At 40.9% G+C, this 25,849-nt stretch overlaps 1 pseudogene; it reads left to right on the forward strand.

Annotated features, from left to right (window-relative positions):
- Window positions 1-603: 603 nt before the first annotated feature.
- LOC145802178 (pentatricopeptide repeat-containing protein At1g09220, mitochondrial-like) overlaps window positions 604-25,849 on the forward strand; it is a 29,403-nt pseudogene continuing 4,157 nt past the window's right edge.

Below are 25,849 nucleotides of genomic sequence, written 5' to 3' on the forward strand. Positions count from 1 at the left end.
GTTAAAAAAAATTCAACATATAGATTAGGGATAAAATAAGAAATAAAATGTCTTCCCAAACAACAAAAAGACTTCTCACCAAACTATTTCACAATGAGTGGACTTCTCACCAACAAAAAAATATTCATTGGACTTAACGCCTTACGCAATTGCTAGATTAGTCTTTTCAACAAGAATTGCATATCTTTTAAACTATAATTTTACCTATTTTCAATAGGTAAAATCAATGGGAAAAAATTGATATTTTAATCATTAAACTTAATGTATGTATATAACATATCTAAAATATTATTTTTTTTATTAAGTTTAATGACTAAAATACCTTTTTCTATTAGTCTTACTTAACGAAAATAAACAAATGATATAGATCGAAAACGAATCTAAATTTTAAAATTTAAATTGACAAAATAAAAAGCCTTCTCCCTCCAAATGCCACCTAACTCCCTTCATTTTCTGCCTCGACACCCCAACTCCTTGTTTCTCCCTTCCCCACCACTGTCTTTCCTTACAAACCCTAAGCTTACCATTACTAATCGTTGTTCTCCTCTTCAAAATTCTAAATCATCCACTCTGTCGATGCCCTCTACTCTAGAGGTGAGAGAAATGGAAGAGGGAAGGGAAGACAAAGAGGAAAGGGAAGAAGAATGGAGGATAGAGGGTTATGAAAGAAAGTGTGAGGTTAAGGATGAGAGTATGGTTAGAATTATAAATATGTAATAGATAAAATAAAAAATTTAAATCTAAGGGTGTGGTGAAAAGATAGGTATAAAGATTTAAAATGTGGTGTAAATAGAAGTTCCCAATTATTTGTTATAGAAGGGGTAAAGGAGAATAACATTTTTTCATGATACAAATAAATGCATAAACTTAAAAAGAAAATGTCATACAAATAAAATTTTCATATATACTAATTCGCTCTTCTGTGGTTCTTTCACTTATGATCCTTTAATTGAAAGCAAAGCACTTATCATTGTGGCTCAAAATTACAAATATGATACTCCACAACATTTTGTATCCATTTCTTGTATAAATATTCTGTTTGTTAATCATTTTCTGAACTTAAAAATAAAAACCAGGAAACCAAAAATAAATATATAATAACCGCATTTTTTGGGGTCGTGTTTTTTATTTTTTTACCTGTTTTTTCTTTGGGGCTTAATTGGGTTAACATTTGGGAAATCCGATTCCATTTTGAGATCGGCCCATAATGAATACCTTGTTCCGTTCTGAAATATACAAGGCTTTTTTTTAAGAGCAATGCAATATATTGGGAAATTTTTTTAAGGTTCTCATTATTAAGATTTTATAGGATAAAAGACATGTAATATTTTTATAATGATTGGGGTTCCAAGATTTTATAGGATAAAAAACATGTAATATTTTCATAATGGTTGGAATCTTTCAACATTTTTCTAGTGTTTTGAAATTTCTCTACTTTACTCAATTTCTCCAATTTTCTCCATGTTTTGAAATTTCTCTGAAATTTCTCTAATTTGTTCATAAATTTCTCTGTATTTTGACCACTTTTCTTTATATTTTGAAATTTCTCTAATTTGAAATTTTCTACTTCCACACAAATTTTAGAAAAATTAACAGCTAAAGTTCAAACCCACATACATAATTACAGAGATACAGAAGGATGTTTTCAAATTCAACACCCATTAAGCTCATCCCTTGCTTCCGTGAACCATGAGGCACATGTGGTTGACTCCTTTATTTGGCCAAACATAGCAAAACAGACATTTGAGTGACCAAACTAAACTTAAAATTGATGGGAAAAAAATATTTATTATTTTCAAATAAGCATAGTAGCTTAAGTTCAAAGTAGAAAAATTCAAGCTCTATATATCATTTTCGATTATGTGTTTGTGAATATGCCTTAATTGTGTCCTTCAAAATAACATCCTTCACAAACCCACCAAAACGCTACCTTTTTGTATCAATAATTTAATAGAACAACTAAAGATGGACAAAACAAGCAAAAAGAAGAGAAAAATAGCTCATTCAATGTTTCAATTTCAGTACAAACATTGTTATGTCTAAAAAGAAATCGATCAATCTAGAAAAACACGGGAATAGAAAGAGAAAGAGAATTAAAGAAAATGACCGTGAGAAATACTGGAGTGAGCACTGGATCTACATTGTTTGCCATTATAGATCTTCTCTTCCTTTCAATTCTTCAACTCCATCTTAGAATTTAGGGTTTTAGCACACCGAACCCATCACATCCACTTCTCCAAATATAGACCCCAATGGCCCAATCCTCTCTCTCTCTCTCTCTCTCTCTCTCTCTCTCCTATCTCTAGGAATCTAGATTGTTTCTCTCTTTCTTTCTCCCTCCCTCTCTTTCTCTCTCTATGGAACGCTGGTCCAGGCTGTGAATATAATTGTGATTGTAATGATGATATATGTACATCTATATTTGTTGGAGAGAGAAAGTAACTAGTATATATTTTATAGAGAGAGAGACATAGAGATTGTTAGATGATGGTGGAAATAAGATAGAGACAAGAGGCAAGGGAGCAGTTGAGATGATGGTGTTATATGAGTATGGGTGAGTTACTTTAGAAAAAATAAAAATAAAAATATTATGAATTTCTTTTATTACTAAAATTTTAGAGATATTAAACTAATATTTTTTTTTTTTCTAAATGGGTGTGTAATATTCAAGTTATGAGGCTAAATTTTATAAGAATAACCATCATCTAAAAATAATAATAATAATTCTATAGGAGTGATAAGTATTAAAAAAAATAAATTGTAAACAAACACCATTGTTAAGTATAAGGGGGGGAAAAAATCTTAAATACTAAAATTGTAATAACATTTGAATTTGAAACTCATTGCCTTCAAAATCTATCATATTAATTAACACAACAATCTTATACAGATAGTGGGTTGTTTTGTTGTCCCTGCATATATACCATTGCTTAATGGAAACAAAGTTGTGCGACTATTTCTCTCTAACTCACTAAAACCCACAATCATTTGGTTTGCTAGAAGCTTTAACTCATGGTCATTCACCATTAAAAATGCTTCTTCACCCAACAAAGTTTTGCAACTTTTCTCTTAAATGCAACACCACTCTATACCTTTAGACAGTTTCTCCATACTATTCACTCTAAAATCTTATACCCACATGCACAACTTTCCTCTCATTAATCATCTATGTGGGTGTTAATTTTCGACCACATAACCTGTTGGTGATAATACTAGAAAAAATTTATATTTTATTGATAAATAATGCAAAGAAAATAAGATACAAATAGATCAGGCTGAGGCATGGATATCTCGTTTTCTTTAAGGAGATCAAGCCCACTGTGGTAGGAAGAACCCAAATACCGATGCAGCAGTCACAAAACTATGACTTGTCCCCTCCAAGATACAACAGCCCGACCACTTGTCATATGGTTCAGGCCAACTCAACACAAGATGGTGAACCCAAAGCTTTACCAACAGAAAAACACCCTTCTTTGCTAGTAATCTCTTTTGTATAGAAAATAGTTGGTGTGTGTTGGTGTAAAAAAGAGTAGATGAGATGGACTATTTATAGACCACTAGGACCTTACAAGTTACACCAAAAATAAAGATGATCATTAAACTAGAGAGAATGGAGTAACTCCAAAAACTAACTCACCACCAAGTTCATGAATTCTAATTACTCTCCATTCATGAACAAGATAAAAGGTTACCAAAGTAATGAAACTCCATTCATGAACAAGATAAGAGGTTACCAAAGTAATGAAACTCCATTCATGAACAAGATATATCAATAAATAAATAAAAGATATTAAAATGGACTAACAATTCCCCACTCATTTTAATATCAACAAGGACAAGAGAGATTACCAAACAAAGATAGACTAGTATGCATCATGAAGGTATGCTTTGCATTGAACCTTCACTAGTGAAACAACAACCTCTATTCTAGAGTCAGTAGTGGTCTCAGACTTGAACTATGACTGCTTAGGGGAAATAAAGTATTACTGCTCACACATAATAGTCCAGGTGTTAATATGAGCTTTACTAGCCAGCACATTACGACCTTGTGCTAAACCCAGGTTTCATGAGCATATTTGAGAATAAGCCTTGTTCTCATAGAAAGCGGCCCACTTTCATGCTCACATAGGTGAAATCTATCAAGGATGCTCTTGTAATTGACACACCCCACTCAACAAAAGCTACAGAATTTCATTGAAAGTATAAAAACTCAACCCTCCAACATTATAGGACAAATGCACTTATATCATAAAGATAGATAACAAAATATTAAAGAGTGCATTTTTACAACCACCACATGATTCGTTCTTCCCATTGAACCTAGTTACAAGATTTCTGGTCCCTGGGTTGGGTATCCTCATACATGGTTTATGATTTTATAGGCTTTAAACCCATCCCCCTTGATGTATTCCAGACCATATCTCTCGCCAAGGCCTTGGTTAATGGATCCGCAAGATTATCACAAGATCTTACATAATTCACAGTTATGATGCCATTACTCAAATAGGATCTCACATTACTGTGTTTCCTTCAAATAGGTCTGGATTTACCATTATAAAAATGGTTGTTCACTCTACCAATAACAGCAGTGCTATCACAACGAATTAACACAGGAGGAATTGGTTTTTCCCAAAAAGGAATTTTATGTAACAAATCTCTCAACCAATTCACTTCCTCACATGTTGAAGCTAACGCTATAAGCTCAGCTTCCATTGTAGAATTAGCAATTATAATCTGTTTTTTAGACTTCCAACATATAGTACCTATAGCAATCCCGGGTTTGCCCTTGTTGTACAGTGATCCGGACATGTGTCCGTGGATGTTGGTAGTTGTTTATTATCTTATTTGCATCCTCTTTACTTTGTATATTGAGTTATAGGATGTGTTGGGCAGGTTTGTTTCAGGTTGGTTGTGTTTGGGAGCCTAGTGTTTGTAACAACCCCCATACTGTTTACTGATTAATGACTGATTGATTACTGATAACCACCGATTACTGTTAAACTAACTGATAATTGAACTGACTAAAAGTACTGAACCGACTGACCGAAATTGAAACTGAATTGAATGAATACATCTGTTTGAATTGCATTTTATCTGTTGACTGTTTGTTTGACCTGTTCGTGTTATATGTTTAAACTGCTAGTTGAAGGCCTTATCGGCGGCCGAATCCGGAATTGATTAGTGTTTGATGATCCTCATAATTAATGTGATTTTATGGTATAATTATCTGAAAACTGATTAGGTATGATTAAATTAGATTAAAATAAGCTAATTAAAGAGTTTGCCATATTTACCATTTTGCCACCCTTAGTGGCCCACTACCTAGTGATGCTAGAGCCTTACATACTTGAGCCAAAAACATTTTCCTCAGCCCATTCCTTGTGCTCTAGCCGACCTTAGAAAGAAAGAGGAGCTAGAAGAGTTGAGTTCGACTTGCTTCATTGTGAATTGGCTAGAATTACTTGAAGAATTGAAGGTTGATTACTAATTTGAGCTCCCTCACTTCTAATTCTACACCTAAGGTAGATCATTCATCATCTTAATGATGTCATTGAGCTAGTTCTTGCATGATTCATGCTTCATTGTAGAACTAAGTCATGAATTGGTTCATTGTTGTTGAATTGAAGCTTAATTGTTGCATGCATGTACATATATTGAAGTTTTGAGGTTGTAAGTCCATGTTTCCTCACTTGCATGTCCATCTTTTGGTCATACTCCATGAATTCATCATGTTCTTGAAGAAATGAGTCCATTTGAACAAGCTTTGAAGGTTGAATTTGGTTTGAATCCATGCATGTTTGCATGTTCTTCATATTCTTGAAAATGGGTTTGGATATGGATTTAATTGACTCACCTTTGGGGCTTGAATTCATAAATTGAGCTTTGAAACTTGTTATACATTGAATTTAGTGATGTTTTCCAGAATTTGGGCCCAAGAGGTCGAGTTTGGAGTGGTGGAATGCTTGGTTTGAGCTTGGGAGGCAAATCTGGAAATTCCAGATTTGGCTTCCTCGCTCGAGCGAAGGATTCCCCGCTCGAGCGAGCACCTTTGTCCAGGGCTCCGCTCGAGCGACCATCGAGCAACCATCGCGCGTAAAATCACAGCATCCAGTATTTTTACTGTTTCGACAGACCGCTCGAGCGAAGGATTCCTCGCTCGAGCGAAGACTTTGATTTTGGAATCCCGCTCGAGCGAAGAAAGTCTCGCTCGAGCAAGGCTCCTATTTTCAGCAAGCTTTGCGAAATGTTTTCTAAGTGTATTTTTGCATCCTCATCCCATCCTAGGCATTCTTAGGCCTAGTTTAAGGCATCTTAATGAGGATATAGATGTAGAACACACCAAGGCAAATTAGGGATTAAGTTATGATATTTCCCAACTGTGTAGCTTAGTGTGTGTTCAACCTGTGAACTGTGTAGGGTTGGTGACTGGAGAGACACGCTCTAGCATACCGTAGCCCAAACTCTGTGAGTAACGATTGTGTAAAGATATGTTCACAAATGATTATCTTCTGAACGACTGAATTGTACTGTTTTCTAAACTGATTTACTGTTAACTGAATGAATATATGTCCTATATTCTGAACTGTATTGTGGCATCCTTAGCACCTACTGTTTACTGTTCCTATGACAGAATTCTCTATCGGTTCCCTCGTGGAACCACTACTGTTTACTGATTGATGGCCATCATTACTGTTCGGTCCTTAAGACCTACTGTTTACTGCTATGCTAATGGATGTACCACATATGACTGAATAACTGTTCTGACTTGAAAGACTGAAGTATTGTTTAATGAACTGCTTTCATTACTGTAAGGACATTTCATTCTTAACCTCTTTACGCATTATGTTATTCACTGGGCTTTAGCTCACTGTTTATATATATATGTAGGTGCTCAGCCACCAGATCGGAGCTAGGAGCGTGGGTTAGATTCCAGTCTTGTCAAAGCCAGCCTTTGTGCCTCACTGCGAGGTTCCGAGTTGCCATGCTATGGCTTTGGGGTGTTTTGTTTGTTTTCCCCCGTCTGTCTCCATACGGTTTGGATTACTGTATAGACTGTCAGCTACTAACTGTACTGTTATCAAGGGATTAGGTCCCTGTACTGTGTGACTGTAAATTTTGTATAGACTGTACTGTTTGTATATGTATGAATGCATGAAAAATCTTTTTGGCATTCAGACTGTCACAACTCATTGGACATTGTTTAATTACTGTATTGGCTTCCGCCAGGCCCTGTACTCTGTTTTACTATATTACTGTTCTGCAGGCCTTCGGTAATCTCGAATTACTGGCCGGTTACGGTACTAAACCGATAGGGCCGGGTTTGGGTCGTGACAGTGTTGCTGCCCAGATTTTTAGACCGTCGCTCGAGCGAGGAGTTAGTCGCTCGAGCGAGAGTTGAGTTCGTGTCTGGTGGGTCGAGCCAGAGTGGCTTCGCTCGAGCGAGAGCTTGCATCTGGTTCTGGACCTGAGAGTTGTGTTTCTTGGCTCGAGCGAGCTTTTCTTGGCTCGAGCGGTCTGGTTTGTTCTTCGCTCGAGCGAGGAGTTGGTCGCTCGAGCGTGCTTCTGGTTGCAGACCTGTAGGGTTGAGTTGTTGGCTCGAGCGAGCATTCTTTCGCTCGAGCGCACTTTTGAGTTTTTGGCTCGAGCGAGGGCTTCTTGGCTCGAGCGAGAGTTTTCTGTGTCTGGTCGCTCGATCGACCAAGGCTTCGCTCGAGCGAGCGTGTTTTATATCAGCGGACAGTAGCGTTTTTGAACATCACTTTTTCACTTCCTTTTTATTTCAAAACCTAGATCCGAGACCCTCTCTCTCTAAGAATTGATCTCCCTAGAGTGTGAATCTAACCTAGGGCGTTTGTTAAAAAGATAGTGGGCGTTGAGGGCTTTGATTTAATCTGAAAAAGTTTGGATTTGGAGCACGTTGATCTTCGAGTCTTCATCTCCTTTTTGGCTCAAACTTCGAGGTAGGGATATCCTACTCCTCTCTATGGGTTTTGTCTTTAAATTTTGGCATTTTGAGATGTTGGGGTTGGTTTGGTAATTTTGTGAAAGTTTGGGGGCTTTTGTGTAATTTTACAAAAGTTGGGGTTTTATTCATAATAAACCTGAATGCATGTTTGGCATAGAGAAATGGAATAAATGTTAAGTCATTGATGAAAATGGGACCTAAGGGTTGAAATGTTAATTATGGGAATTGACCTAATTACATTGTTTAATTAATTGGGATAATTAATTGTGATGAATGAGGAAAATGAAATGTTGATTGAATATCCATTGTGCATTTATTTTCTGTTTAGAAATAACTGCTTTGGGCTATCGGTGGAGGATAGTCGTGATTGTTGTAGACAATGCATGATGATTAGGCAAACGGAAACTAATCAATGGAATGTGTCATGGAATTTGACGGTTGATAGAATACATTAACTATATGTATTGTGTGAATGTATATAGAACCAATGTGTTTGTATACGTTATGTGTAGAGGAGGAGATGGGGGATGTACTCCGCGGTTTAGGGGAAGATAGGGGATGTACCTCTAAACCGGATAGTGTTGGGAGAAGATAGGGGATGAACTCCGTAGATACAGCTCATATGCTTGTCTAGAGAAGTGAAGATAGAGCTTATATGCTTATCTGTGGATATTGTGGTTATACATATCTGTTGTAGAATGTGGATATAGCTTATATGCTTATCTGTGGATATTGTTGTTATACATATCTGTTGAGAATGTGGGTAGTGCTTATATGCCTATCTGTTGAAAAGGGGAAAATGAAAAGTAATTTGGACTCATAAGTCGTATGACATAAATGTGTGATTTATGTGAATGTATCTGTGTTGGCCATCTATCAATTGCTAATATTTTAGTCATTGTTCATGGTTGGTTTAGTATATTTCTACTGGGCTGTGGCTCACCCTATATGGGAATATCATTTTCAGGTACAGGTAGCATGCCACCTCCAAGGACGTAGCTTGGGAGGCTAGAGGCAGGCGGACTTTTGTTATTTTGTTCTTTTGATGTATTACATGTAAATTCAAGCCAAGGGCTTAAGGTGTATGAGTTAGTACTCTTTTTGTTGTAACCAAGTGTTAACTTGGAAAGCTGTAAGCCCGTAGGGCATTTCGCTTTTGTTGTTAACATGTAATACTTATGTAATGGAACTCTCATGAATGAAAGAATGTGGAACTTTTGTATATCAAGGCATGTCTTAATTGTTGGGTTTAATGTTATTATTTTGAGGGCGTTATAACTTGGTATCAAAGCGTACCGGGTTCGAATACTTTGGGTACGTGGGAAGTGATTAGTATCACAATGGGTTTGTCTCACTTGATAGAGACTTTGATGTAGTATCATATGCTATGTGTTTAATTGATAACATGTTTTATGTGACTATGTGGGTATGGGATTTAGTTTCTAGGATGTTGATTGGATCCTTGGGTTTCTGGGAGTCTTGTTGGAAAAGCACTTGATCAATGCTGTTTCTAACCGGAACTCTAGTAACGCCTCGGGACTATCATTATTCGGAAATGAAATTTGTAAGTGCTTATGTGTTTATGTGCTTACGTGGAGTGAATTACTATTGTCCATGCATTAGGACGTGAGTGTTTAGTTTTGGCACATTTGTGAATGTGCTAATGTTCTGTGTTACCTTTATTAGGATGTCAGGACGAGGAAGAGGTGCTAGGCGTGGTAGACCTGCGAGGCAGGAAGTACCGTTACAGGGTGAGATTCCGGCAGTGCAGGAGGGTGTTGGTCAGGCCAATGTGGCCGAGCCAGTGGGTCAGCAGGCCATGGGTGCTTTGGCCAGAGAGATAGCAGGAGCTTTGAGTATTCTTAGAGCTGGGAATCAGGCAGCTGAGGTAGGGCCTTCTTTCTTGAAGAGGGAGTTTTTCCGGTCTAATCCGGATGAGTTTGTCGGGGATCCGAAGGAGCCACTGAAGGCTGATGAGTGGCTAGAGCAAATGAGTAAGACGTTCGAGATGCTTGGCATCGAGGACGGAGCACTGAAAGTGACCTTGGCATCCTTCCAACTGAAGGGAGATGCGGGTCAATGGTGGAAGTACGAGAAGGCTCGTGTTGGTGGTACTTGGGAGGCGTTTATAAATGCTTTTCAGGAGAGGTTTTTGTCTGCAGCAGCTAGGGAGAAGCTGAGGGATCAGTTTAGCCGGCTTAATCAGCAGGGCTTGTCAGTGGCCGAGTTTGAGGCTACTTTTACCAGTCCGTCCAGGTTCGCACCTGAACTGGTGGCGTCTGAGGAACGTCGTTGCTATGAGTTTGAGCGGAAGTTGAGGCGGGGCCTCAAGTTGAGGGTTGGTGGGTCTTACATCCGGGAGTATAGGCACCTAGTGGACGCTGCAGCTCATATAGAGCTCATGATGCAGGAGGAGGATGAGGGGCAAAGAGGTTCCAAGAGGAGCCAAGATGGCTAGGGTGATGGCAGGAGGCAGAGGGGTTCTAACCCTCAGCAGTCGCAGGGTGGTGTTGCTAGATCGACCTTCCCAGTGCCGAGTGCAGGCTCCGGGAGAGGTGGTCAGGGGGATTTCACCTGTTACAAGTGTGGCCAGCTGGGTCACAAGGTTTCTGTTTGCCCGCAGAAGGGTGGGGGTCAGAGAGCTGCTTCTTCTTCAGCTAGACCGCAGAGTCAGAGTTTGGGCAGGGGGCAGCCCTTGTCTTGTTATCAGTGTGGACAGCCTGGGCACCTGAAGAGGTTTTGCCCGCAGTTGAGTGCCACTTCGGGAGCGTCTAGTTCTAGGCAGACGCAGGGTTTTCAGCCAGCTATGTCTGTGCAGGCCTCGAGGGCCAATCCGGGAGCTTCGTCATCCCAGTCTGTGCAGCAGTCTTTTGCTCCGAGAGGTGAGCAGGTAGACCAAGGGCCTACGGGGCGCGTGTATGCTATTACCGCGCAGGATTTAGTACCAGCTCCATCAGTAGTGAGAGGTATTTTTCTTTTTTGCAACTCGGTTGCTAGTGTGTTGATAGACACGGGTGCATCTCATTCTTTTGTATCTGCTGCATTTGCATCTGTTTTGGAATTGGAGTTAGCACAGTTAGCATCTCCTATTTGTGTGGTATCACCTTTGGGTGGTGAGTTGATCTTGAAACAGGGTGTTAGAGGTTGTGATATTGAGGTCGCCGACTATAGGCTTCCTTTTCCGTTTGTTGTCATGCCCATGAAGGGTTTTGATGTTATTTTGGGTATGGACTGGCTATCGTCATACCGGGCTGTTATCGATTGCTACCGCCAGAGGGTCACGTTATGTACCTTGAGTGGGGAGTGGTTCCATTTCTTGGGAGACCGGGTTGGTAGTGTTTTGCCACCGGGGTATGATTCGCGAGGGCGAAGTGAGCTTAGTGGTCTACTTGCTAGCTTTGAGAGTAGTGAGTATGATGAGTCTCAGATTGTGTTGCCGAGGGTGGTTTGTGAGTATTCGGATGTCTTTCCCGAAGATCTTGTTAGTTTGCCACCTCACCGAGAGATAGAGTTCTCTATTGATTTAATGCCTGGTACGGCACCGATTTCTATGGCACCTTACCGTTTTGCACCAGCAGAGTTGGTTGAGTTGAAAGTTCAGCTCCAGGAATTGCTCGATAAGGGCTTTGTTTGCCCTAGTGTTTCGCCGTGAGGAGCACCGGCCCTCTTTGTTAAAAAGAAAGACGGTGCCTTGAGATTGTGTATTGATTACCGGAAGTTGAATCGGGCTACGGTTAAGAATAAGTATCCTATGCCCCGTATAGATGATTTGTTTGACCAGTTGAAGGGTTCCCGTTGTTTCTCTAAGATAGACTTGAGATCGGGTTACCACCAGTTGAGGGTCAGGGAAGAGGATATTCTGAAAACGGCATTCCGTACGCGGTATGGCCATTATGAGTTTCTGGTGATGCCATTTGGGCTTACCAATGCACCGGCAGTCTTTATGGACTTGATGAACCGGATGTTCCGGGAGTTCTTAGACCGATTTGTGGTCGTCTTCGTGGACGACATCCTTATCTATTCGCCTTCAGAGGAGGAGCACGAGGAACACTTGAGAGTGGTGCTTGAGTTGCTTAGAGCCCATAGGCTGTATGCCAAGTTTGGGAAGTGTGAGTTTTGGCTGAGGGAAGTCAAATTCTTAGGCCACGTGGTATCCGGGGAAGGGGTGTCTGTTGATACATCCAAGGTTGAGGCAGTGCAAGATTGGGCACAGCCTAAGAGTGTGTTTGAGATCCGCAGTTTTCTGGGATTGGCTGGGTATTACCGTCGGTTTGTGAAAGATTTCTCCAGGTTAGCGTCACCGTTGACTAGACTGACTCGGAAGGGGGTCAAGTTTGTGTGGAGTGAGACTTGTGAAAAGTCGTTCCAAGAGCTGAAAGTTAGATTGACCACCGCTCCGGTGTTGATTATTCCGGAGAGAGGGTTGGGTTATGCGGTTTATTGTGATGCCTCACGAGAGGGTTTGGGTTGTGTGTTGATGCAGGAGGGGAAAGTGGTAGCTTATGGCTCACGTCAGTTGAAAATACACGAGAAGAATTACCCCACACACGACCTAGAGTTAGCGGCTGTGATCTTTGCCTTGAAAATTTGGAGGCACTACCTTTATGGTGAGAGGTTCGAGGTGTTCTCGGACCACAAGAGTTTGAAGTATCTGTTTACACAGAGAGACTTGAATTTGAGGCAGAGGAGGTGGATGGAGTTCATCGAGGATTATGATTTTGAGTTGCATTATCATCCGGGAAAGGCCAATGTTGTGGTCGATGCCCTTAGTAGGAAATCCATTAGTGATGTAGCTTGTATAGCCATCCGGGAATGGGAGATGTTGGGAGCACTTGGTGAGTTTGATTTGCTACTGGGCGAATCTGTTGAGGCTGCGGCCTTGTTTTCTGTTGTTGCGCAGCCTACACTTGTGACTAGAGTGTTAGAGGCACAGAGAGGTGACCTTGAGGTAGAGTCCCTCCGAGAGAAGATCTCCAGTAGGAAAGTTGAGAAGGGTTTGACGGTGTATCCCGACCAGAGTGTGAGATACCGAGACCGTTGGTTTGTACCGGAGTCTTGCCGAGAGGAAGTACTCCGAGAGTTTCACCATTCGCGCCTTGCGGTGCATCCGGGAGGTACTAAGATGTACCAGGATTTGGGTCGCCAGTTTTGGTGGCGAGGTATGAAGAGAGATGTGGTTGTTTTCGTATCGAAGTGCCTTACTTGCCAGCAAGTGAAGGCCGAGCATCAGAGGCCAGCGGGTTTGTTGCAACCCTTGCCTATTGCCGAGTGGAAGTGGGAGCATGTCACTATGGACTTCGTTGTAGGTCTTCCGAGGACTCAGCGGGGTAGTGATGCTATTTGGGTGGTTGTAAACCGGTTGACTAAGTCGGCGCACTTTATTCCTATGCGCGTGAAAGATTCGGTGGATCATCTTGCCGATTTGTATATTCGGGACGTAGTGAGATTGCACGGGGTCCCAGTGACGATCGTCTCAGATAGAGATCCTCGTTTTACTGCTAGGTTGTGGCAGAGTTTGCAGAGTGCCTTGGGCACTAAGTTGACCTTTAGTACGGCCTATCATCCTCAGACTGACGGGCAGTCCGAGCGTACTATTCAGATCCTCGAGGATATGCTTCGGGGTTGTGTCCTGGACTTCAGTGGGACGTGGGAGAGGCACTTGCCATTGGTAGAGTTTGCCTACAACAGCAGTTTTCAGTCTAGCATCGGTATGGCACCGTTTGAGGCCTTGTATGGCCGCCCGTGTAGGTCTCCAGTTTGTTGGGCTGAGGTGGGTGATGCACCTTTGTTGGGTCCGGAGTTGGTTAGGGAGACGACGGAGAAAGTTGAGCTTATCCGTAGGAGGCTTGTTACAGCCCAGAGTCGGCAGAAATCTTATGCTGACCGTAGGAGGAGGCCTTTGGCGTTTGAGGTAGGTGATCATGTCTTTCTGAAGATATCACCTAGGCGAGGCTTGATGAGATTTGGGAAGAGTGGGAAGTTATCCCCTCGGTTTATTGGTCCTTTTGAGATCCTTGAGAGGATTGGCGAGGTTGCTTATCGGTTAGCCTTACCGCCGCAGTTGTCCGGAGTGCATGACGTGTTTCATGTGAGTATGCTTCGGAAGTATGAGCCAGATCCATCACATGTGTTGGATTGGACCGATTTAGAAGTAGATGAGGATGCCTCGTATGAGGAGAGACCGGTTCGGGTCTTGGATAGGCGGGATCAGGTCCTGCGTGGCAAGACCATTCCTTTGGTGAAAGTCTTGTGGAAACATCACGGAGTGGAGGAGGCCACTTGGGAACGTGAGTTGGAAGTCCGTGAAAAATATCCGGACTTGTTTGTTGATATGTAATCTTGTATTTACATTTTGAACTGTTGTTAAACTTAAGAGCTTTTATATATGTCTTAAGTTGTGAAACATTGAAAATGTTTGGTTTATTGGAAGTATGTTTTGGAACTTGCCTCATATGGAAGTTGAATGTGACACTATATGTGTTGAATGTATTGTTGAAATTGGAAAGATAATGCGTAATGTTAATGCATGTTGAAAGTACATATGTTGTTTGCATATTGTGAGATGCCTCTTGTTAAATGGAGGGGATGACCGGTAATGGGTCGAATTGTTGAATGTTATAGTGTAACATTGTTTAAAATGGAGGAAAACTTGTTTTTGAAAACTTGTGCTTAATTTCGGGGACGAAATTCTTTAAGGGGGGGAGGTTATAGCGATCCCGGGTTTACCCTTATTGTACAGTGATCCGGACATGTGTCCGTGGATGTTGGTAGTTGTTTATTATCTTGTTTGCATCCTCTTTACTTTGTATATTGAGTTATAGGATGTGTTGGGCAGGTTTGTTTCAGGTTGGTTGTGTTTGGGAGCCTAGTGTTGCTGCCCAAATTTTTAGACCTTCGCTCGAGCGAGGAGTTGGTCGCTCGAGCGAGAGTTGAGTTCGTGTCTGGTGGGTCGAGCCAGAGTGGCTTCGCTCGAGCGAGAGCTTGCATCTGGTTCTGGACCTGAGAGTTGTGTTTCTTGGCTCGAGCGAGCTTTTCTTGGCTCGAGCGGTCTGGTTTGTTCTTCGCTCGAGCGAGGAGTTGGTCGCTCGAGCGTGCTTCTGGTTGCAAACCTGTAGGGTTGAGTTGTTGGCTCGAGCGAGCATTCTTTCGCTCGAGCGCACTTTTGAGTTTTTGGCTCGAGCGAGGGCTTCTTGGCTCGAGCGAGAGTTTTCTGTGTCTGGTCGCTCGATCGACCAAGGCTTCGCTTGAGCGAGCGTGTTTTATATCAGCGGACAGTAGCGTTTTTGAACATCACTTTTTCACTTCCTTTTTATTTCAAAACCTAGATCCGAGACCCTCTCTCTCTAAACTTACTCTCTCTCTAAGAATTGATCTCCCTATAGTGTGAATCTAACCTAGGGCTTTTGTTAAAAAGATAGAGGGCGTTGAGGGCTTTGATTTAATCTGAAAAAGTTTGGATTTGGAGCACGTTGATCTTAGAGTCTTCATCTCCTTTTTGGCTCAAACTTCGAGGTAGGGATATCCTACTCCTCTCTATGGGTTTTGTCTTTAAATTTTGGCATTTTGAGATGTTGGGGTTGGTTTGGTAATTTTGTGAAAGTTTGGGGGCTTTTGTGTAATTTTACAAAAGTTGGGGTTTTATTCATAATAAACCTGAATGCATGTTTGGCATAGAGAAATGGAATAAATGTTAAGTCATTGATGAAAATGGGACCTAAGGGTTGAAATGTTAATTATGGGAATTGACCTAATTACATTGTTTAATTAATTGGGATAATTAATTGTGATGAATGAGGAAAATGAAATGTTGATTGAATATCCATTGTGCATTTATTTTCTGTTTAGAAATAACTGCTTTGGGCTATCGGTGGAGGATAGTCGTGATTGTTGTAGACAATGCATGATGATTAGGCAAACGGAAACTAATCAATGGAATGTGTCATGGAATTTGACGGTTGATAGAATACATTAACTATATGTATTGTGTGAATGTATATAGAACCAATGTGTTTGTATACGTTATGTGTAGAGGAGGAGATGGGGGATGTACTCCGCGGTTTAGGGGAAGATAGGGGATGTACCTCTAAACCGGATAGTGTTGGGAGAAGATAGGGGATGAACTCCGTAGATACAGCTCATATGCTTGTCTAGAGAAGTGAAGATAGAGCTTATATGCTTATCTGTGGATATTGTGGTTATACATATCTGTTGTAGAATGTGGATATAGCTTATATGCTTATCTGTGGATATTGTTGTTATACATATCTGTTGAGAATGTGGGTAGTGCTTATATGCCTATCTGTTGAAAAGGGGAAAATGAAAAGTAATTTGGACTCATAAGTCGTATGACATAAATGTGTGATTTATGTGAATGTATCTGTGTTGGCCATCTATCAATTGCTAATATTTTAGTCATTGTTCATGGTTGGTTTAGTATATTTCTACTGGGCTGTGGCTCACCCTATATGGGAATATCATTTTCAGGTACAGGTAGCATGCCACCTCCAAGGACGTAGCTTGGGAGGCTAGAGGCAGGCGGACTTTTGTTATTTTGTTCTTTTGATGTATTACATGTAAATTCAAGCCAAGGGCTTAAGGTGTATGAGTTAGTACTCTTTTTGTTGTAACCAAGTGTTAACTTGGAAAGCTGTAAGCCCGTAGGGCATTTCGCTTTTGTTGTTAACATGTAATACTTATGTAATGGAACTCTCATGAATGAAAGAATGTGGAACTTTTGTATATCAAGGCATGTCTTAATTGTTGGGTTTAATATTATTATTTTGAGGGCATTACAGTACCACCACCCAAGGTAAAAATAAAACCCGTGGTAGAGAGAGAATCACCTGACAAAGTGTTCCAATCGGCATCACTATATCCCTCAAGTACCGCAGGATACTTGTTATAAAACAAACCATAATTTTTGGTACCAGATAAATATCTCATAATTCGTCCCATGGTTAGCCAATGATCTTGACTTAGTTTGCTAGTAAACCTGCTAAGTACTCCAACAGCATATGCAATGTCAGGTCTAGTACAATCAGTAGCATACCTCAAACTACCAATCATGCTAGCATATTCCTTTTGATTAATCACTTCTTTTTCATTTGTTGCAACAGATAAATGTATGCTTGCATCAAAAGGAGTAGCAACATGTTTACAGTCTAGAAAGTTATATTTCTTTAAAACTTCCTCAACATAATGCGACTGATCAATAAAAATGCCATCCTTAGTCTTGATAATTTTAATTCCCCAAAAAAATTTGGCTTCACCGAGATCTTTCATATCAAATTGACTATTAAGCATATTTTTAGTCTCATTTATGATATGCAAATTAGAGCCAAAGATAAGTAGATCATCCACATATAGGCTAATAATCACTTGTGCATTCTCACAAGTTTTGTAATATATGCACTTATCACATTCATTCGCCTTATAACCTCTCAAGCATGCAGGAATCAAATTTCTCATGCCACTGTTTAGGAGCTTGTTTTAAACCATAAAAGGATTTAGTTAGCTTACACACCTTCTTTTCTTGGCTAGGCTCCACAAAGCCTTCGGGTTGGTCCATGTAAATCTCCTCATCTACATCTCCATTTAAAAATGTTGTCTGTATTGTAGGAAGCCACTTTGCTTCATGTGCCTCGTAGTCTTCATCATTCATCTCCTCGGTTGGGATTTTGTTTGGATTTTTCTCGGTAAGAACATATGCAACTTTCAAAGGGCTGAGGTAAAACAGAACTTTTCCTTTCCACCTCTTAAAATGAACTCCCTTGAACTTGAAAGGCTTGTTAAGATCTCCAATTCCATCATTGGTTTTGTCTGGCACTTGTTCCATGTTTGATCTCCTTAAAATTGTTGGTGACAATACCAGAAAAAATTATATTTTATTGATAAATAATGCAAACAAAATGAGATACAAATAGATCAGGTTGAGGTACGGATATCTCGTTTTCTCTAAGGAGATCAAGCCCACTGCGGTAGGAAGAACCCAAATACCGATGCAGCAGTCACAAAACTATGACTTGTCTCCTCCAGGATACAACAACCCGACCACTTGTCATATGGTTCAGGCCAACTCTACACAAGATGGTAAACCCAAGCTCTACCAACAGAAAAACACCCTTCTTTGCTAGTAATCTCTCTTGTATAGAAAATAGTTGGTGTGTATTAGTGTAGAAAAGAGTAGATGAGAGGGACTATTTATTGGCCACTAGGACCTTACAAGTTACACCAAAAATAAAGATGATCATTAAAGTAGAGAGAATGGAGTAACTCCAAAAACTAACTCACCACCAAATTCATGAATTCTAATTACTCTCCATTCATGAACAAGATAAAAGGTTACCAAAGTAATGAAAATCCATTCATGAACAAGATAACAGGTTACCAAAGTAATGAAACTCCATTCATGAGCAAGATATATCAATAAATAAATAAAAGATATTAAAAAGGACCAACACAACCAAATAGGGAACTTAGTTGGAGGGCACACGGCAGAATAGATTAAGCTAACCACCTACCAATAAGAACACATGAATACTGCGGTTTCGTCTACTCGAGGCAGATCAATGATCAAATTAGTCAAACAATCTCTCAATGATCTCACACAAGTACTCAATGCACAAATTAAAGCATACCTCAGACTCATGGCAGTGCCTTACATTTATAGTCAGCAATGCCTTAGTCCCCTAGAAGTCTCACTTTATAGGACTCAAGCACAATGCTCATCTTGGACTTTCAGCTAGATAGGGATAAACTCCTCAAGAGCCTTATCTTTATCCAGACTAAGAGCTCCCTCATATCTAGAACTGTTGTCCTTTATCCTAATAACCTATAATCCCGGTATTACCACACCGAACCTCGCCCACGTGGCACCTTAGCCGACATCTCGGAGCCACCTCTGCCACGTGGCATCATTTCCAAAATACTTCCCCACAACTGCCCCCTAGGTTCCATTTCCCTGGCAACCTGAGGTGATAGAACCTATAAATATACTTCTCCGACCGAGTTCATGACTCTTTGATTTTAGGTAACCAGGACTCAAATGTCCCTCTTATCAACAATCAAGAACCAAGTTCTTTCAACATCTCATCTGAGATAACTTTGCTAGCTGAGGTCATTACCCTACCAGTTCAACAATTGCAAGAGCCCCCACTTGCGCATGAGTTGTCACACACCATTATTTCAACCATTTCTTCTACGTGTCCCCTTCTTATTGGTTAGTACCTGTCACGCACCATCACGTCACATCGAATCTATTACGCCGTCTGACAAGGACGTTGTCCAAGGCAATTTCATCATGTTTGCCACATTTTCATTTTTTAACAAAACTTCATTCCTTCTCTCTTCGTCTCTTCACTATTCATCCTTGATTTCTCTTTCTCCCTCCGATTTTCTCTCTACAAAATATCCCATCAACCTCCATTGTTGTGTTTTCAAGATTCTGCAACCGTTCCGTTTAACTCCTCCGGCGAGCCTCTCACTGTTTGATTCCAATCATCTTCATCGTCTAACTCCATCGGACTTCATCCCAGTGTCTATTTCTTCGACTCCACTTTGCAAGTGCCCCATTTCTTTCTATTTTTCTTGTACTATTTTCAACTGTATTTTTTTCTAAACTGTTATATATCACACATTGTATGTCTTTTGCCCTGATTCATCTAGTGTTCCTCATGTTTTTGATCTCGTCTTTGCGTTTTTTGAATTTTGCTCATAATTCTTATACACTATTTACAAATTTTGCACACTGGCAATAGGTACTATGGGCCAAACTTTCTTGAATCCGTCCTCTTATGCTTTGATTCTGCAAACGCCTTGATCTTGCTTGTGTTCTTGAATTCATAATGATTGCATGCCTTGAATGTGTTCTTGAATGCACACCACTGTACTGTCCATATATGTGTCCTTCTTTCTATTTTTGTCACTGTTTCATATTTTGAATCGTGTTCTTCTGGTTTTCTTTTTCTATTTCCTAGATTTCTGCCTTTGATTCTAGTCCATTTTAGGTTTGGGATTTGTTAGAAACCATTCTTAGGAAAAATTGAAACAAGCTTTCTCCCTAAACCCTCGCGAAGGTCCTTTAACCCATTTAGTCCTCTTTCCTAATAGTAAACCACCAGATTCGCCCAACTAAGGTCATGGGAATGTTCAAATAGAGAGTAGACTCACCCAGCAAACTAGAATATTTCCGCTAGTAGTTCTCCATTCCAGCGGACGTTCAACTTAGGTTGGCTAGAAAAGAGGACTCCATGATGCCAGAGGAGACCTATATGTCATTCCCTATAGTGTCTATCATCGAGGGTGGAATTAGATTCCCTCTTGACATCCTTTTTAGGGAAGTGATCCACTTCTACAAACTCAACCGTGTGGAACTAGCAAATAAACACCTTTAGGGTCATAAACGGTATTGCCGAGTTGGCACGTCGGCAAAAATCTAGGATCACTTTATCACTTTATCTGACATCCAATACTGCTATGCTATATGTGGCATCAAATCCACCAGTGGTTACACATACTACCTCAAACCCAAATCCACCAAGTACAAACTCATAGCCGACCTCTCAGACTCTAATAAAGGTACTGGAGCTGACTACTTAATTGTCTCAGGCAATTAAAAATTCACACCTGATAATGATCTCTATCTCTACCCTCTGTGATGAGGAGTTTTTAGAGACAATGGGGGTAAGAACTTAGTCAAAATCCCATTCTTATTACACTTAGCACTTATCTCTTATATCTGTTTCTGATGTTTTCTTATTATTTCTGTAGCTCTTCCTCATCTACCAAAGAAGCTGAGATCTTATCCGACATCTCGACCTATCCATCAGGTTTGCAAGGTATCCTACTAAATTACATACCAACCTATCGGTCCCCGCTCTCTGACATCCCAAGAAGGAGCAAGACTCCTTCATCTGCTTCAACTCCACCTGTCGTTTCTTTACCAAGGCCAAACTAAGCTTCAACATTTGACCTTGTGGACCAGCCATCTACTTTTGCTCTAACCCAACGCATTCCACCATCGCAACGCCAACGTTGAAGCCGACCTCTAAACACTTCTGCTTGTAGAACTTGAAGCCCTAAGCGCTAAGGTTTAGAGACGTCAGTGTACGATTTGGCGAATCCCCTCATTGCTCTGCCTGCAATCCGATTTGGCACCGGAGTAACCATCACTGCAACCACCGAAGACATGGGACCGAAACCAGCAATAGTTGAAGATTTACTTGCTAGCTTGCCCGACATAGTGACACTTCAGTCTACTCCCTCATCACAATCCCAACCGAAGCCAAAACCAAAAAGGGTGAAAAAGGCCAAAGCCAAGGCCACAGTCACCCTTGTTCCCTCATATTCTGAAAAGGATCTAGAGGACATGGTCCCCATATCCAAACTGGCTGACGTCGAGAAGCGGGCAACTGAGGTTGAGTCGTTTGATGTGCTGCCGTCGAAGAAGCCGAGATTAGAAAGTTTGGAGGGTAGGAGTAGTTTCCACCCTGAGGAGACCTAGGTGCCCGAGGTTCTGGTTGGTGACCGACCTCTCAAGATCGGTGATAGCGCCATTGAGAGTCTGGAGGTTGGTGCCACTCTGTCCATGGTCGTGTTTCTTCTAGCCGACATGAACCATCTGGCCGACTTCAATTAATACAAGAATTTTGCCATGATGATGCGACATTCAGTCTTGGCAGGTCTCTAAATCTTTTCATTTCTTCATTCGGCTTTTACTTTAATCATTTATACATAATCAAATTTTGCTAACTTGCTTTTTCTTTTACAGGTCATCTAGTATGCTCACTCCCATACGGTGATGACCGACGTGATGACGAAGGACTTGGTCAAGAAGACTCAAGAAGAAACAAGCTTTCTGTCTTCACTTAATAAAGCTAAAGCCAAGATCAACCATTTGATAGACAAGGCTAATGCAGCTAAGGCCGCCTAAAGTAAGGCCAAGGCCAAAGCCGAAGTTGCTGAGCTACTACCGGAGCTGCCAAGGCTAACACCAAGGCCATCGAAGTCAAAGCAGCCAAAGCCGAGGCCAAACTCAAAGAGGCTCTCAAGACAAAAGAGGCCAAGATGAATGGCGTACACGAGAAGGCGTATTCTGAAGGGAAAGCCAATATTCAAGACCAGTATAGAAAACAAGTGAACCTGGCCTGTAACAAAGGTTACTACCTCGAGTGGATGGTAGCACTAAAAAAACTATATGTTCCTGAGGATTCGCCATTTGGGGATACCAACCAACTCGATGTGCCTTTTCCTCCCTCCCCTGCCGAGTCTGAGGAAGAAGAAGAAGATGAAGAGACTGATGTTGGGGAGGCTGAAGAGGAAGCTGGGACAGAGGTTGCTGCTGAGGCCAAGTCCCCAACTCTAAATATCAAATCCTAGATCTGACTGAAGATGATGGGGACGAGGTCTCTAAGAGCACCTCACCAAAGAAAACCTTCATGTCTGAGGTCAAGGTCTTTACTGCTGAAAGGAGTCTCGACCAAACCCTGCAAGAGATCAATATTGAGATTGCTTAGAACAATGAGCCTCAAGCTAGTACTTAGGATTTTTTTTTTCTTTGAAGCTGTACTTTTTCCTCTTTCAGTTATAATTTTTCCTTTTGATCAGTTTGCTGCCACGCCGGGCCTACGTGTTCTCTTTTTTAACTAAAGATGTTTCCTTTCATTGTGAATGCAAGTCTTTCTTCTTTTTTCTACTAAGTGTTGACTGCCTTCCATATATGCTTTATGCCTTGCATATTTTTATACTTCGAATCTTTTGAAACTTTTCTAAGTCGAACTTACTTACATAATCTTTTTGCATTAGAACATATCGGTACTAATCATCTCAAATTTACCAGATTAATCAGTCATCTCGGTTTAACATATCTCAGATAGTATCTCTTATCAATCATCTCAGATAAATTCAACTTGTAAAATTTTGTCAAAAATTACATAAGTGTTATGCTTATTTGTACTTCATGCCCCTTAATGTGAACCTAAGTATCACTTATGTTCACATTAAGGACGCATCACCAGATTCTTGCCTAAACTTAGATATCCATGATTGAGGTCATCACGTTTGGCTCGTCCAAACTAAACAATTGAGGCTTGACCTTAGTGTACCGAAAGTGCTATTTGCCTCGACTTTTAGCTCAAAATGACCAAAACGTGGCCATTTTTGCCTTGTTTCATACAGAAACATTACCGACTTAGTTCAACTCTGTCATCTATGGCAAGTCTAAGTTAATCGCCTTGTTCACCATGGGAACATCGTCTTAAGACTGTCTCAATCTTACCGTTCAATCATAAATTTCAACAACATTTCGTAAAAAACAAAATCGAACTAATCTTTAATAATAATTCAGCTAATAACTATTTACATTAAAAAAACAACAACTTCAATGATAAAAGAACTTCAAATTGCTGGTGTTCCAAAGCCTTGGCAATTTTTTGCCGTTAGTGTCTTCAAGCCGGTAAACGCCATTGCCAACAATCGAGATGATGTGATATGGTCCTTCCCAATTTGGGCCGAGCTTGCTCTCCCTGGGATCCTTCTTGTTGCCAATTACCTTCCTCGGGATGAGGTCTCTAATTTGGAACTCCCAAGGGTTGACCTTCTTTTTGTATGCCTTGACAAGTTGTTGCTGATACGTCCCCAGCCGAATTGCTGCTCTATCTCTTTTTTCCTCGATTAGGTCCAGATCTCGAGCAAGGAATGCCTTATTTGTTCCATTCTCCACTCCTTAGGTTCTAATTCCAAGGATGCCGATCTCCAGTGGAATGAATGCTTTAGTGCCATAAGCCATAGCAAAAGGTGATTCCCCAATTGATCTTCTCAACGTTGTGCGATATGCCTATAAGACATTAGGCAGTTTCTCCACCCACTTGCCTTTGGCAACTTCCAGCCTTTTCTTGATTCCATCTAAGATGATCCTGTTAGACACTTCGGCTTAACCATTGCTTTGGGGGAAGTTGGCAGTGGAATAGTAATTCTTGATCTTATACTTTGCACAAACGTTTTTAATCAGCTTACTGTCAAATTGGGTACCATTATTTGCCATAATGGCTTTGGGGATCCCAAACCTGGTGATTATATTTCTTCAGATGAAGTTTTTTACATCCACATCTCAGATTTTTGCAAGGGGTTCAGTCTCTACCCACTTCGTAAAGTAATTAGTTGCTACCAGTAAGAACTTCCTCTATCTAGTTGCCTTAGGTAGTTGCCTAACAAGATCCATGCCCCACCGGGCAAATGGCCAAGGACTAGATACTGGGTTCAAATCTCTAGCTGGATGATGTATGAAAGGTGCAAACCTTTGACACTTATCGCACTTCCTCACATAGGTTTCAGTATCTTTTTACATGTAGGGCCAGCAGTATCCCTATGATATGACTCTATGGGCCAGTGATCTGCCCCTTGTGTGGTTTCCACATACTCCTTCATAGATCTCGTACAAGAAATATTCTACTTGGGATGGGTGCACACATCGTAGTAGAGGTCTGGTAAAAGATTTCCAGTACAAATGACCTTCTGCTGTTAGACAGAATCTAGCTGACTTCAGTCTAGTTTTGTGTGCTTCGCTTTTGTCTGCTGGTAGCTTGCCATCTCTGAGGAACATGACTATAGCGTCCATCCAACTTGGACACATCTTTACACATATTGCTTCATACTCTATTATCAAAGGCTCTATACTTGGGCCAAACAGATAATCCATCATAATTGTTCTTGGCTTGCTTGACTTTATAACACTAGCAAGGTTTGGTAGGGCGTCAACATGACTATTGTCATCTCAGCTGGCCTGTTGTAACCGAAAACTTTGGAATTGTGCAAGTAACTTGATGACCTCCTTTACGTAGGCCACCATCCTTTCATCTCGAGCTATGTATTCGCCCATCGTTTGATTTACAATAAGCCGGGAGTCACAAAAGACTACCACATCCTCAGCTTCCACCACTGCTGCAAGTTTCAAGCCAACAATTAGTGTTTCATATTCTGATTCGTTGTTTAAGGCCTTAAACCCCAAATGGATGGACTGTTCTATCATTTGTCCATCTGGCGAAACCAAAACCACTCATACACCCGCCGTTATCTGTTCGAACTACCATCGACAAATAGACTGAAAGAGTCGCCGATGTAAATATCGCAAGGTTTCAACTTTTCTTCACTCTTCTTCTATCTGGCCGGCGTGGGATTCCATGGTCCCAATTGATTTTCCTCCGACTCTCTTAGGCACCCTAGGCCGAGGTTCGCTAGTGTCGGTCTTGGGCAAGCGCTTGGTGTGAATTTTGCCATGAAGTCAGCTAAAACTTGACCTTTTCTCATTGTCCGTGGCCTAAATTTTAAGTCATACTAACCTAACACTACATCCCATCGCACCACTCTACATGTCAAGGCTCCATGTTGCAACAAAGACTAGTTTCTACACTGGCCAGGGTCTTGCTGACATAGTACATTGCTTTCTGCTCTCCCTCTTCCTCTCGGATTACCACGGCACTAACAATGTGGTCTGAAACTGCTAAGTATAAGAGCAACTCTTCTCTTGGTACCGAGTTCGACAATACTGATGTTGTTGTCAAGTACCTTTTCAAATCGACCAGAGTAATTTCGCACTCCACTGTCCACAAAAGTATGTGGCCTTTTTAACAACTGAAAGAACGACTTACATTTATCTGAACTTCGACTGATGAATCTGTTCAGGGCTATTGCCTTACCAGTCAAAATCTAGACTTCCTTCGTTGTTGTTGGGCTCTTCAAACCAAAAATGGCCTTGATCTGATCTGGGCTTGCTTCAATTCCTCTCCTAGTTACCAAGTACCCAGGAACTTACCAAATCCTACCCCAAATGCACACTTTTAGGTTCAGCCGAATGCTTTTAACATGTCAAAAGCTTATGTTAGGTCTGAC

This window comes from Camellia sinensis, chromosome 11 (assembly GCF_055761805.1).
Source record: "Camellia sinensis isolate YWXY chromosome 11, ASM5576180v1, whole genome shotgun sequence".
Classification (NCBI taxonomy): Eukaryota; Viridiplantae; Streptophyta; class Magnoliopsida; order Ericales; family Theaceae; genus Camellia; species Camellia sinensis.